Raw genomic sequence first — 14,824 nt, 5'->3', positions numbered from 1 at the left:
AATTATAATTATACTTATGGTAATATTTAGCAATTGTTGCATGTTATTGTAAATTGGTTTTATAATTTTGCTAAAGGTTAAATACTGTTTGAGCTTATTGATTAACTGAAAGCTTTCACTGCAGCTTTTGTGTAAGAAATTGTGCCTATATGGCCCTCCTGCTCAAATTGATTCAGAAAAAAGTTTTTATTCCCAGAGATTTTCATTCTAAAATTGTGTTTCAAGCCAGTTTGATTTTCATTGTCTTTTATTCTTCCATGTGTATTGTTCTATATATGTATCCATGGAAGTTATATATTTGTAATTATTATTTGGAAAATTGCTGTTATTTTAGGTTTTCTTGGTTAGAAGCGATCTTTAAAGTCAAAGGGGCAATGTATTTTTTAAATTCTAGCATGGTCCTAAATGTTCAGCAGTTCTAAAGGAGTTTAGTAATTACTGGTTCGGGGGAAGCTAGGTGGTACAATGGATAGAGCACCAGTCCTGGAGTCAGGAAGACCTGAGTTCAAATCCAGCCTCAGACACTTAACACTTACTAGCTGTGTGACCCTGGGCAAGTCACTTAACCCCAATTGCCTCACCAAAAAAAAATTACTGGCTCAGATTCCATACGTTTGTCCTTAGGGATTGAGTTTATTTGTGCATACCCTTTGACCCAGCAATACCACTTTGGGGTCTTTTTCCCAAAGAAATCATGGAAAGGGGAAAGGGACCCACATGTACAAAAATATTTATAGCTGCTCTGTATGTGGTGGCAAGGAATTGGAAGCTGAGGGGATGCCCATCAATTGGGGAATGGCTGGACAAGTTGTGGTATATGAATACAATGGAATACTATTGTGCTGTAAGAAACGATGAGCAGGAGGAGTTCAGAGAAACCTGGAGGGTCTTGCATGGGCTGATGATGAGTGAGATGAGCAGAACCAGAAGAACATTGTACACAGTATCATCAACATTGAGTGTTGATCTACTATGATGGACTATATTCTTCTCACCAATGCAATGGTACAGGAGAGTTCCAGGGGACTCATGATGGAAGAGGATCTCCAAATCCAGGGAAAAAAAAGAACTGTAGAGTATAGATGCTGAATGAACCATACTATTTCTTTTGTTTTTGGTGCTGTTGTTTTTTCTATTTTGAGGTTTTTCATCATTGCTCTGATTTTTCTCTTATAACATGACTAATGCAGAAATATGTGTTATGTGTGTGTGGTTTTATATATATATATATATACAAATGTTATGTGTGTGTGGTTTTATATATATATATACAAATATATATACATATATATATATATATAAAACCTGTATCAGATTACCTGCTGTCTAGGGGAGGGGGGAGGGAGGGGAGGGAGGGAGAAAAATCTGAAATTGGAAAGCTTGTATAAACAAAAGTTGAAAACTATCTTTACATGTAACGGGGAAAAAATAAAATACTTTATTAATTAAAAAAATAATTGAGCTTATTATGATTGGGCCAATAAATTATAAAGATAAGAACTATTTACAAACAATTCACATTTTTTGCTATCAACATTATCCTCAGCTGTTAAATCCATATGAGACTTGGATTATGGGAAATTTACCATTTTAAGACATTAATTGCCTTTATTCTGAGTTATCAGATCTGAGCAACCAAGATGCCAACTATCCACCAGGAGAGAAGAGCAGATACTGACAGGTACTGAACTGTCACAGGAAGGGAGGGATGCACAAAGCTCAGGTATTGTACTGCTTTGGGAAAGGCCAAGAGAACAGTCATAGGCAAAAGCTGGGGCTGGATTCTTTTGGTTTCATTTCACTCACACACACACACACACACACACAGCACTGGATGGCTGGCTATGCCATCTTATTCTACACTGGACTTTCATTCCCCCCTCCTATATGCCTGATGTCACGGACATCTCAACCCCATACATCTGATTAAGCCTGACTCAGTTTCCCCTGCACTGGCTTCCATGAGGCTTAGCAACTTTTGTTCCTTTATGGTAACCCCCATAATCATCCCAGGTATCATGATAAACAAGATGTCGAATTTGGCTATGGCATCTGGTACCAGTGGTATTAGATTCTTTAATTTCTCATAATGGCCTAAGGATAAGTAGACAGATGATGCAAAAAGTAATGAAACAAAGATGAAAATCCTATTCTTAATTGTCTTGTATTAAAGAAGGGTATAGTAGTATCACTTATGGACTACTTTGTGGGTAGCTTGGGAAAGTTTTTTAACATCTCAAGTTTGTTTCAAGAGAAGTAGAGGAGGGTAACTTATATAATGTTTTGTTACACCTGGAGAAAAATTAAGGTCAAGTGGATACTCATATAATTGGGAAAGGTTTATGTGTATCCCTTCTGTATAATGTTACAGTAGTAGATAAAGCTTTGAACAGCATGAAGGAACATAACACTGTGTTTATAGCAGAAGAGAGGGGAAATTAAAACTTGAAGAAAATTTAGAGACAGATGGAGGAAAATATAAACCTATTATAACTTTAAATTGAATGGATTAAACAATCCAATAAAATGAAAAAGAGTGACAGATTGGAGAACAAAACAAAACTCTACAATCTGTTAGCTTGCAAGAAACACATTTGAAAAACAAAGAAATACACAAAATAAAACTGAGAAGATAGGAACAAATTTACTATGCATCAAGTGAATCCAAAAAAAAAGGCATTGCCATCATGCTATCAGACAAAGCAAAAACAAACATTCAAAAAATAAAAAGGGATAAACAAGGAAATTATATTTTGCTGAAAGCAACCACATAAACCATTATTAGTATTAAACTTATATGTTCTAAATGCCTTAAGCACTCAAATTTATTAAAGAAACATCTGAGCTTCAAGAAGACATTCAGTAATACAATAGTATCAGGAGACTTCAATATCCCTCTATCAGTTTTGTATAAAAAAACTAACAAAAGGAGGAAGAATGGAACAAATTTTGGAGAAGCTAGAGTTAAAAGACTTATGAAAATGGAAATTGGTTGAAGAACCACATACAAAACGTACAGACCCAAATATAGACTTAAAAAGAAATCTTAATAAATAGGCCAAAGAACAAATCATAGAACAAATCATGAATAACTATGTAAAAGAACATAATAATGATGAAACAATATACCAAAATTTCTGAGATGCAGTCAATCAGTTCTTAGGTGGAGAATCCTATCTTTATAGTCATACATTAACAAAATACAAGAAGGAAGAATTAATGGACTGAATATGCATCTAAAAAACTAGAAAACAAACAAATAAGGAGATAAATAACTTGAAATAAAAACAAAAGAGGAGATATTAAAAATTAGAGAGGAAATAGATAAATGAAAAATAAAAATTATAAATAAAACTAAAAGCTGGTTATTTGAAAAGACTAATAAAAATTATAAACCCTTAGCTAATTTGATTAAAAAGAACAAAAAAATCAAATCAATAAAACAGTAAATGAGAGGTAAAATCTTAACAAAATCAGAATATTCGGGACATATTATGCAGTTATATGCAAATAAAACTGAGAACACAAAAGAAATAGAAACAAAATACTCAAGCTATTATAACACTAGATGAATATTTTAAATAATTTAATCTGAGAAAATGAACTAGAAACTACCAAAGGAAAAAAAGTCTCCCGGTTTTGATGGATTCACAGGAGAATTCTATCTAACTTTTAAAAAACAGTTAGTACCCATGTTTCACAAATTGCTCTCAAAAACTTAAGAATGCAGCCTACAAGAATCCTTTGATGAGATAAAGACAGTCTTAATAACTAAACCAAGCAAAGATAAAACACAGAAAGAAAACATTAAGCCAATATCATTAAAACAACTCTAAAGTTCCACCTCATACCCCACAAATCAACAAAGATAATGTAAAAAAAGGAAATTAACAGCTGTTAGAGGGGATGTGGGAAGATACTAAGGCACTGATGGTGGAGATGGGAATTGATATAACCTTTCTGCAAAGAAATCTGCAACTATAACCAAAAAGTCAATAGATTATACATACCCTTAGACCCAGTGATAATACTGTAATACTACTAGGTATATACACCCCAAGAAGTTAAAGACAAAGGGAAAGTACATATGTGTGTATATACATATATAAGTACAGGTGTATATACACCTATACATGTGTGTTTATACACACATACACACAACACTTTTACAGAGGCACTTTTTAATGTAGAACAGACCTAGAAACATTAATTGGAAAATGGCTGAACAAATTATGGGATATGTGGCTATAGATAAACCTAGGAATAACTGTATGTGCCAATGTAGAATGAAGTGAGAACTGGCAGAATAATTTATACAATAACCACAATAATGTAAAGGAAAACAACACTGGAAGACTAATTCTGGCCAATGCAATGACACCTTTAGACTGAAAATGAATGAAACACATTCTGGGACAAGGTCAATGTATGGATTTCTTTTTTGCTTGACCATATTTATTTCTTACAAAGAAAGGGTAGAGAGGAGGGGAAGAGGTTATGGAGGAGGAAAGTCAGTGGCTGGTAGTAATGATATGATTTTTAAAAAGAAGGAAAGGGGCAGCTAGGTAGCACAGTGGATAAAGCACCAGCCCTGGATACAGGATGACCTGAGTTCAAATTAGGCCTCAGACACTTAACACTTACTTTCTAGCTGTGTGACCCTGGGCAAGTCACTTAACCCTCACTGCCCCACAGGGGGGAAAAAAGAGAAAAAAAAAGAGGATCAATGAAATGTTAAAATACATAGTAGAAAACAGAAGGAAGAATAAAGGGGGGGGACACAGAAAAGAAGAAAAGTCTAGGTACTGCTGTGTTAAATTTAATATATGTTAAAATGTTATATGTCACAGAAATTCACAGTTATTTTCTTTTTCCTGTTCTTTGTATAAAGAAATATTCATATTTGTTATGTTCCTAATAAAATTTAAAGAAAAAACATTCTTTAATGGTTAACAGTTTGTAGTTTTACAAAGGTCCTCAGAACATTTAAAAACTATTTGGCACTGGTTTAAAAAAACTACAAAAGCAGATGAGTGGAACAGACCACCAGACAATGAATAATCAGTGTTAACCTGGAAATTAAGGAAACAATCAATATAGAAGAAATAAGGTCTTTAAAGGGGGCAGAGGAACTATAGCTCATGGTATCACAAAGCCAGAAGCTAGAAATACCCAAAGATGGGAACCAAGGACAGGGTTTTTATGGGGTAACAAAACAGAAGGGAACCAAAAGATTACTCCAGAGTCCTGTACAACTACTTAATGTAAATGAACCTTTAGCAAAAGAAACAGAACTTCTGAGTTAAGTATGGACTCTACTAACTCTAAATAGAGACTACTTAATGTTAGGTGGACCCTTTTAACATAATAACATAAAGTCCAGGGAGTAAGGTAGGGAAACATTTGGAGGGGACAAGTTGCTGGGGGGTTGGTGAGGAAGGTCCATAAGACCATCAAGAGTCTGGGAAATGAGAGTCAGCCCCAGGCAATTCACCTGCCTGGGTAGGGGGACCGGGTGGGGAATAAGTCAGTTCTCAGTAAATTTGTAGTTATCATCAGAAATAACTGGGGGCAGGTAGGTGGCGCAGTGGATAACGTACCGGCCCTGGATTCAGGAGGACCTGAGTTCAAATATGACCTCAGACACTTGACACTGACTAGCTGTGTGACCCTGGGCAAGTCACTTAACTCTCACTGCCCCACCAAAAAAAAAAAAAGAAAAAGAAAGAAATAACTGAGCCCAGTAACCCAGTATTCAATAAACTCCAAAATGTAAATTACTTGGGGAAGAACTCCCTGTTTAACAAGAACTGGTAAGAACACAGAAAAGCAGTTTGAATGAAATTTGGTTGAGACCAATCACACCATATGCCACAAGAAACTCCAAATGGATACATGACCTGAATATGAAATGCCATACAAAAAAAAAAAGAAAGAAAGAAAAAGAAAAAAAGAAAGGTAGAAGAAAACAGCCTCAGGCACCTTTCACAGCTAGGACTAGGAGGAGAATTCTTGGGTGTTTTTTTTTAATAAATTTTATATCTTTCAAAAGGAGAATATACAAAGTAGAACCAAAAAAAGAGGAGTATATGCAAAACCACAAATCTCTATCTAATAAATTCAACATGTTATTTTCAAGCTGCCTGCTTGTCTGTGTTGCCTTCTGAACTTCCTTCTGTTCTCTTTTGTGCAATTTTCCAGAATGCTTCAATAGCCTCTTTTATCTCTTTCCTTTTTTTTCCTGGCAACATTATCATTCCCTATCCTCTCCCACCAAATCCTTCTTCCCAGCAGAAAAAAAAAAACACAAAACCAAACCAAACCAAACCAATACCCTTGTAACCAATAAGCACAACCAGGCAAAGACCCACATTGGCTGTGCCCCAAACTCTAGGTCTCATATTGAGTCTTGAGTCCATGACCTCTGCAACAAGAGGTGGCCAACATGCCTCACCACTGGCCTGCTGGGATTCTAGGGAGTCACTGTACTGACCAGATTTAATGAGTCTTTTGAAGGGTTTTTGTTTATGATGATGTTATTACTACATAAATTGTTTTCCTAATTCTGCTTACTTGGCTCTGAGTAAGTTCTGTTAACCTGAAAATGAGCAAAACAATCAATATTGGAGAAATAAGGTCTTTAATGGGGCAGAGGAGTTATAGCTCAGAGTATCTCAAAGCAAGAATGCTAGGAATACCCAAAGATGGGGACTGAGGACAAGGTTGATATGGGGTAACAGAACAGAGGGAGCTATGAGACTGCCCTTGGGAAAAGGGGAAAGTTTCTCACACAGAAACTACTTAATGTAAATTAATCTTTTAATATAATAACCTAAAGTCCAGGAAGTAAGCTTGGGAATGTTTGGGAGGGGATAGTTTGTTTTGGGGAGATCCATAAGTCAATCAAGAGTCTGGAACTGACCAAGACTGGTTAGTCCCAGGCAATTCATTGGCCTGGGAATGGGGAGTAGGTGAGGATCAGTCAGTTCTCAGTAAATTGTCTTTATCAATTCAGACAAGTCTTCTCAGGTCTTCTCTCTGAATCCATGTCTTTTGTCATTTCTTAGAACTGCAATGATCATTCATATACCATAATATGTTCAGCCATCCTGGAGTGAGAATTCTTGGCCAAACAAGGGATAAAAATAGTGACAAGAGAGAAATCAAATAGTTTTGATGACATGGAATTTTAAAAGCTTTTGTAGAAACCAAATGGACATGAAAAAACAACAACTTTACATCAAATGTCTCTGAGAAAGGCCTGATTTCCAAGATATATAGTCAACTAATAGGAACATGAGACCAAAAGCCAGAAATTCCCTAAAACTAGGCTGAGAGTGGTTAAGTGACAAGGCAAGGTGGGGAGTACATAGCAGACCTAAGGTTTTAATTCAGTTCCTCTAACTTCAAACACAGTATTCTTTCTATAATCATAATAACTCACAATTCTCTAAGGCCCTAATGGATATAGAGTATCGATTTGTTTCTTTACAACAAACCAAGAGGGCAGCGAGGTGGCACAGTGGATAAAACATTGGCCCTGGATTCAGGAGGACCTGAGTTCAAATCCGGCCTCAGACACTTGACACTTACTAGCTGTGTGACCCTGGGCAAGTCACTTAACCCTCATTTCCCCACAAAACAAAACAAACAAAAACAACAAAACAAAACAAACCAACAAACAGACTCTTATGAAACAGATGTTATAAATGTCAACCATACGTTCCAGATGAGGGAATTGGTACTACATGACCTGTGGGCTGTATATACCTGGTGAACAGCTTCGCCAGGATTTGAATTCAAATTTAGCATGTTTTCCACTACAGAAAGCTAAAAGATTTTCTAGAATGTGTAGCCGGTCCAGAAGACACAAAAAAAGACTATTACTTCTCTGTAATTCCTAAGTTGGGCATCACCAATCAGTTAATTGTTGACTCAAGGTGAGTGTTTTATCAGTGTACAGGCACCTAGATGGGTGGGGATTTAGGTTCTTAGTCTTTAAGTACTGTAAAAAAAATTAATTATTAACTATAACTAACCTGGAAATTTACGAATTTACTAATTGGATTTACGAAAAATTATAACTATATGAAAAATGATAAATTTAGAGAAATTATAATTGGGCCGGAAGTCCTGCTGTGGTCGCCATTCAAATGTAGGATATTTTTGATGACTAGCCTAATTTGGGGGGCACTGATCTATGGAGGACTAATCTGGGGACTCTTGACTAACTGGCTATCTGACTGCTATTAATTTAACATGGGCCATTTCTAAAGTTCCACTCCCAAAATTGATAAGCAAAGGATTAAGAAGCCTCTTAACTAAATAATCAAAGCAGAGTTTATTTATGAGATACTATTGAAAATTAAGAATACAGGGAAATAAAATGTACAACCTGACTGTGTTGCAGTGCTTCTCGAACTTTTTTAATACAATAAGGGCCTTAGCCACCTCCAGCCTCAGGGCACGTTACACTTTCCCTTGTTTGTAATAAGGCCTGTAACCTTTTTAATACAATAAGGGCCTTGGCCTCGCCTGCCTCACGGCACTCAGGTCCTATATTCTAACTCTGAGCCCCTTTCACTTTGTAAATCCCCCTGCTTCTAACTTTCCTCTCCTTACCGCCACCGCTGAACCCCTGTGTTTCTCTCTCACTGACTTTCTGTCTGTCTGCTCCGTCAGTCTGCCCTTCGGGCTCTCTTTTCCCTGCTCCTAGTCCTTCTCGTCTTCTCCTGTATGCTTGTAGCCCCCTGTCTGTCTTCTCCAACCTTTGCCATCTCCTCAGCAGCCTCTTGACCTCTTCTTGTCCCTTGTCTCGTCCGTCCAAACTGCTCCTCAGCCTCTCTCGTCCAACCGAACCCCTTGCTGTCTAACTCCCAGGTCTATATATACCTTTTCTTCTCTCCACTCAAATCTCGGGGCTTCCTGCACCCACACACCAAGCTAATCTGCCAGTCAGGGCTGCAGCTGGGGCAGTGCTCTTGAGCCTCATGTCCCTCAGCCCAGACTACACCAGAGCCCAACATCTCTCAGATACCTCCGCTCAGGGCGGAGGGAGCTGGGGGCTTTTTTTTCCCCCCAGCTGTCTGACCTGGTGTCTTGTACAGCCCACGGGGCTTTTTCACTCAGCTGAAGCAGAGGGGGAAAGGAAGAGACCCTGAGGGCCTAAGGCTTTCTAATCTCAGCCTAAAGGTAGGGTCCCCAAATCAAAATAAATTTCCACAGTACATTAGTTATAAGTCATAGTTGGGCTTTGATCGACTTTTTTTTTTTGCAGGGCAACGGGGGTTAAGTGACTTGCCCAGGGTCATACAGCTAGTAAGTGTTAAGTGTCTGGGGCCGGATTTGAACTCAGGTCCTCCTGATTCCAAGGCCAGTGCTCTATCCACTGTGCCACCTAGCTGCCCCTGATTGACTTTTAATAGGTCACCTTCTGGCATTCCCAGTTTCCTCTAGTTCAAACTAAATCCAGTTTGATGTTGTATAGGCTTTCACTTGTATCTCCAGCTCCTCAGAACAAGTAAGAATTGTTTGTGATGATGTTTTTTATAATGTGTCAGACATAGAAATCACAAGTCAACCAATCTCATAAGAAGCCAACTCATGGCAAATGGTTATTATCCATAGTGCAAATGGCCTCACAGAGTATGGGTTATCTAGAAGCACTTACCTAGTTGCTGGTTGATTCATTTCTTGGGTTCCTCCAGTATCCTCTCACTCAGGTTCAGTCTTCCTTTCTCCTCCCTTTTCTGAGCATGGTGAGATCTTCCAGTGGTACCACTTGATCTGTTGGGGAAAAGTGAAACAGGACTGTTATTTATTTGGCTTTTTAAAATTAATAGCTTTAGGGGCGGCTAGGTGGCACAGTGGATAAAGCACCGGCCCTGGATTCAGGAGTACCTGAGTTCAAATCCGGCCTCAGACACTTGACACTTACTAGCTGTGTGACCCTGGGCAAGTCACTTAACCCCCACTGCCTCGCAAAAATAAATAGAATTAATAGCTTTATTCATATTTTTCTTACATCATTATAGAACTGTTGTTGCAAAAGTGCATGTACATTTAGGGAGGAGGGGGTCTAGACCTCTAATTTCATCAAGGGAGGAAAAGCCTACCAAAGCCATGCTGTATGTTTTCATCTTAGAAAGTTGCCCAATACCTCTGACACTTGACACTTACTAGCTTGTGATCCTGGGCAAGTCACTTAACCCCAATAGCCTCACAAAAAAAAAAGTTGCCCAAGGTGGGTGCAGCTAGGTGGCACAGTGGATAAAGCACCAGACCTGGATTCAGGAGGACCTGAGTTCAAATCTGGCCTCAGACACTTGACACTTACTAGCTGTGTGACCCTGGGCAAGTCACTTAACCCCCAATGCCCTGCAAAAAAAAAAAAAAATGATGTGCTGTTTAAAAGCATAATGTTAGGGGCAGCTAGATGGAGCAGTGGATAGAGCACCGGCCCTGGATTCAGGAGTACCTGAGTTCAAATCCGGCCTCAGACACTTGACACTTACTAGCTGTGTGACCCTGGGCAAGTCACTTAACCCCCACTGCCTCGCAAAAATAAATAGAATTAATAGCTTTATTCATATTTTTCTTACATCATTATAGAACTGTTGTTGCAAAAGTGCATGTACATTTAGGGAGGAGGGGGTCTAGACCTCTAATTTCATCAAGGGAGGAAAAGCCTACCAAAGCCATGCTGTATGTTTTCATCTTAGAAAGTTGCCCAATACCTCTGACACTTGACACTTACTAGCTTGTGATCCTGGGCAAGTCACTTAACCCCAATAGCCTCACAAAAAAAAAAGTTGCCCAAGGTGGGTGCAGCTAGGTGGCACAGTGGATAAAGCACCAGACCTGGATTCAGGAGGACCTGAGTTCAAATCTGGCCTCAGACACTTGACACTTACTAGCTGTGTGACCCTGGGCAAGTCACTTAACCCCCAATGCCCTGCAAAAAAAAAAAAATGATGTGCTGTTTAAAAGCATAATGTTAGGGGCAGCTAGGTGGTGCAGTAGATAGAGCACTGGCCCTGGATTCAGGAGGACCTGAGTTCAAATCCAGCCTCAGACATTTAACACTAGCTATGTGACCCTGGGCAAGTCACTTAATCCCAATTGCCTCACCAAAAAAAGAAAAAGAAAAAGAAAGTTGCCCAAGACAAGAGGTTAAGGGGTTAAATTATTTGTCCAGGTTCTCACAGTATCACAGATATAACTTGAACCCAGGTCTTTTTATCATAAAAGTATTTTTACTATTTTCCAGTTACATGTAGAGATAGTTTTCAACATTTGGGGGGGCAGGGAAATGAGGGTTAAGTGACTTGCTCAGGGTCACACAGCTACTAAGTGTCAAGTGTCTGAGGGCCAGATTTGAACTCAGATCCTCCTGAATCCAGGCCCAGTGCTTTATCCACTGTGCCACCCAGCTGCCCCAACATTTGTTTTTATAAGATTTCTAGTTCCAAATTTTTCTCCCTCCCCCCTCCCCAAGACAGCAAGCAATCTGATATAGGCTGTATGTGTACAATGACATTAAACAGATTTCTGCATTAGTCATGCTGTGAAAGAAGAATGCGAACAAAAGAACCCAGGTCTTAATGACTGTGCGGCTGGCTTTCAATCCAGTGCCGCTTGCCTTGCAGATTGCTGTTCAGTGCTACTACTCTTTGTAGTAGGCACTTAGTAAGTGTGTTTCATTGAATTGAATCATAGAAAAATAAATAAATTGAATCATAGGATCAAAGAGGGGGTAGAGTTCAAAAAAAAAAAGAGGGGGTAGAGTTGTAAAGATATTACTTATAGAATCACAGATCTAGAGCTGAGATCAGAGGCCAATGAGCCCAATACCTTCATTTTACAGAAGAAACTAAGGGCCACAGAAGAGAACCAATTTCCCTAAGATTACACAGGTAAAAAGTACCAGAGGCTAAATCTGAATTCAGGGACCTCCCAATATAGCATTTTTTCCCCTGCCACTTCTACCCTTTATGCTTGGTCACTTTAGAAATCCTACAGTACAAAGCTGAGCAACCCTTTAAACCAGAGAAATTGAGTCAAGGTCCAATTAAGACAAGTGGAAGTTGAAGGTTGGTATATTATCATTTATGTCACTTGGTAAATAGTTTTTTTGTTTGTTGGTTGTTTTTTGTTTGTTTTTTTAGTGAGGCAATTGGGGGTTAAGTGACTTGCCCAGGGTCACACAGCTAGTAAGTGTTAAGTGTCTGAGGCCGGATTTGAACTCAGGTCCTCATGATTCCAGGGCCAGTGCTCTATCCACTGCGCCACCTAGTTGCCCCTTTGTCACTTGGTAAATAGTAAAACAAGTGACTACTTCTATTGGAACACTTTCATGCTCCACCCCCTGCACCTCTCCTCTCCACCCCACTCCCAGTTCTGGAACCATGATTAAATCAACTCTGCCATTATTCCCAGATGGGGTCTATTAGTCTACATACACCCTGTTAACCTGGAAATTAAGGAAACAATCAATGTAGGAGAAATAAGGTCTTTAAAGAGGGCAGAGGAACTATAGCTCATGGTATCGCAAAGCCAGAAGCTAGGAATACCCAAAGATGGGAACCGAGGACAGGGTTTTTAGGGGGTAACAGAACAGAAGGGAACCAAAAGATTGCTCCAGAGTCCTGTACAACTACTTAATGTAAATGAACCTTTAACAAAAGAAACAACAGAACTGCTCCTGAGTTAAGTATAGACTCTACTAACTCTAAATAGAGACTACTTAATGTTAGGTGGACCCTTTTTACATAATAACATAAAGTCCAGGGAGTAAGGTAGGGAAACATTTGGAGGGGATAAGTTGCTTGGGGGTTGGTGAGGAAGGTCCATAAGTCCATCAAGAGTTTGGAAATGACAGTCAGCCCCAAGCAATTCAGCTGCCTGGGTTCTCAGGAAATTTGTAGTTATCAAGCCCTATGACTCCATTCACTTCCAGACCCAATTACCTCTCCCAGGCATCACTGATTTCCTATGTGTTTTGTTTTCCCCAGTTAGAAGGTAAACACTTGGAGGGCAGGGACCGTCCTTGCCCTTATGTGTTTGGCACATAGCAAGGCTTACTTAATAAATGCTTTTTTCTTTTGTTCATTCTTAGCACCCAACTATTCCAGAGGAAACAGTGGTACTCAGGATGAGTAAATGACATCCAGTCTGGCCACTCTTCTGTTGCCTTCATTTCATTAAGTTTGAGAAATAAAAGAGCCAGGTCAATTGTCTTCATCTTGCCATCTTCAGCCCTCCAATCTGTCACCTACACCAGCTTTTGCAAGTGGAAGACTGAGAAAATCAAGAATAAAATGGCTAGAGAGGAAGACAGAACTATTCCCTCTAATTTTCATTACATCACCCCCTATTTGACATTGCGTTATATGTGTAAACAGTATGGTAGGAAGTGGCAAATGCCAAATAAGAGGAGAAATGTTGGTGGTAGAAAAGCACCTATTCTCTACATATCATATGTACCTAATCATTTATATGTTCTCTGTCTCATTAGAATGCACAAGTTCCTGGGAGGGAGGGACTGGTTTTTGTAACCCTAGTGCTTATTTTAATACCTGTAACATAGAAAGTACTTAATAACGTGTGGATGGACTGCAATTCATTGCCTACTATTCTAACAACTATCTACAAAAGGTGCTAAGGGATCTTTTTCCTTAAATTTTACCAGATTTGCAAGTGGCAAGAATATGACAGCTGATGAATGATTTCAAGCTTACTTATTATGCAGGAAGTCCCAAAGGGCTTAGTGCACTTTTTAGCCCTCCCCCGCCCAAGACTTTTGGGACATCTTGTATAAAGATCCATCAGGTGTATTCATGTTGTCATTATCATAAGCCATTTACTGAACATATGTGATTAAAGTAAAGGAAAGTCCTATTAACCAATAAACCTGTTCTTTTAGATTTCCTGAGCTGCTTTTTTATTTTCTTTGTTTTCTTGGCTTAGCTACAAAGGGTATGCCCAAAATCCTAGTATAGTCATATGGTTTAATTGCTTCAAAGGGCACTAAGACTTTTGGGACACCGTGTACTATGTCTCTATCACGTTATAGATAAAATGGAAGATGGGGACGTAGATATAGAAATACGTGTTGTTGATAAACGGGGAAAATTCAGAAGGTACGAGCTCTAAAAGGACGAAGGCTTAATTGCTAATGGCCAAGCTGCATTGTGCTAGGAAAGGTGTGGTGGATTTCGCATCAGCCCGCCTCCACTGAGGGTGCAGCTGCTTTAGATCTGAGCTCTGTATGCCACGAGCTCTTTTTGTGCAGACCTTGCTTGCAAGGATGGCGTTTATGGAAAGGTGCGCCATGATTTCAGGAGCTCTGCAGTCAGTCGGGGATATGACGCCTTGTGGCATACAAGCTGGCTTCGCCCCCCACCCTCAAGACACACCCCACCCTCCCCCCACCTCGGGAGCGCGAGCCTGCGCGAGCCTGCCAGTGCCTCGGCTGCCCCTTCCCACCAGCATCCTCTCCCCCGCCCTGCCCCACCCTGGGCTGGGTGAGGGATGCGACCCTAACCCAAGGACCAGCCAAAACCCCTGTGGTATATATCAAGAAGTAGGGGGGGGGGCCTGGGGCCGCTGGGCTGGCGGGCCGCGGGTACGCACCATACTGTCTGACTGGTGGGGGACGGGGGGGGGGAGAGAGAGTGGGCAGGGCCCCCAATGACACGTTCACTTCCTCCATCATCTCCTCCTCCTCCTCCTCCGTCTTCTTCTCCTTCTCCATCTCCTCCTCCTCCTCCTCCTCCATCTCCTCCTCCTCCTCCTCCTCCTCCTCCTCCTCCTCCTCCTCCTC

General features: G+C 39.9%; 1 long non-coding RNA gene across 1 annotated transcript in view; it reads right to left on the bottom strand.

The window, feature by feature from the left end:
* The window catches only part of LOC122733716, a 72,232-nt gene extending 57,479 nt beyond the window's left edge, over positions 1-14,753 (bottom strand). The window contains exons 1-2 of the long non-coding RNA XR_006353947.1: positions 14,635-14,753; positions 9,671-9,786 (exon numbers count right to left, since the gene is read on the bottom strand). This is a non-coding gene — a long non-coding RNA (uncharacterized LOC122733716). The remainder of the gene's footprint in view (positions 1-9,670; positions 9,787-14,634) is intronic.
* Positions 14,754-14,824: the final 71 nt, after the last annotated feature.

Source organism: Dromiciops gliroides, chromosome X (genome assembly GCF_019393635.1).
Source record: "Dromiciops gliroides isolate mDroGli1 chromosome X, mDroGli1.pri, whole genome shotgun sequence".
Taxonomy (NCBI): domain Eukaryota; kingdom Metazoa; phylum Chordata; class Mammalia; order Microbiotheria; family Microbiotheriidae; genus Dromiciops; species Dromiciops gliroides.
The sequence above is the reverse complement of the archived record's forward strand: the minus strand, read 5'-3'. Positions and strand labels throughout refer to the sequence as shown.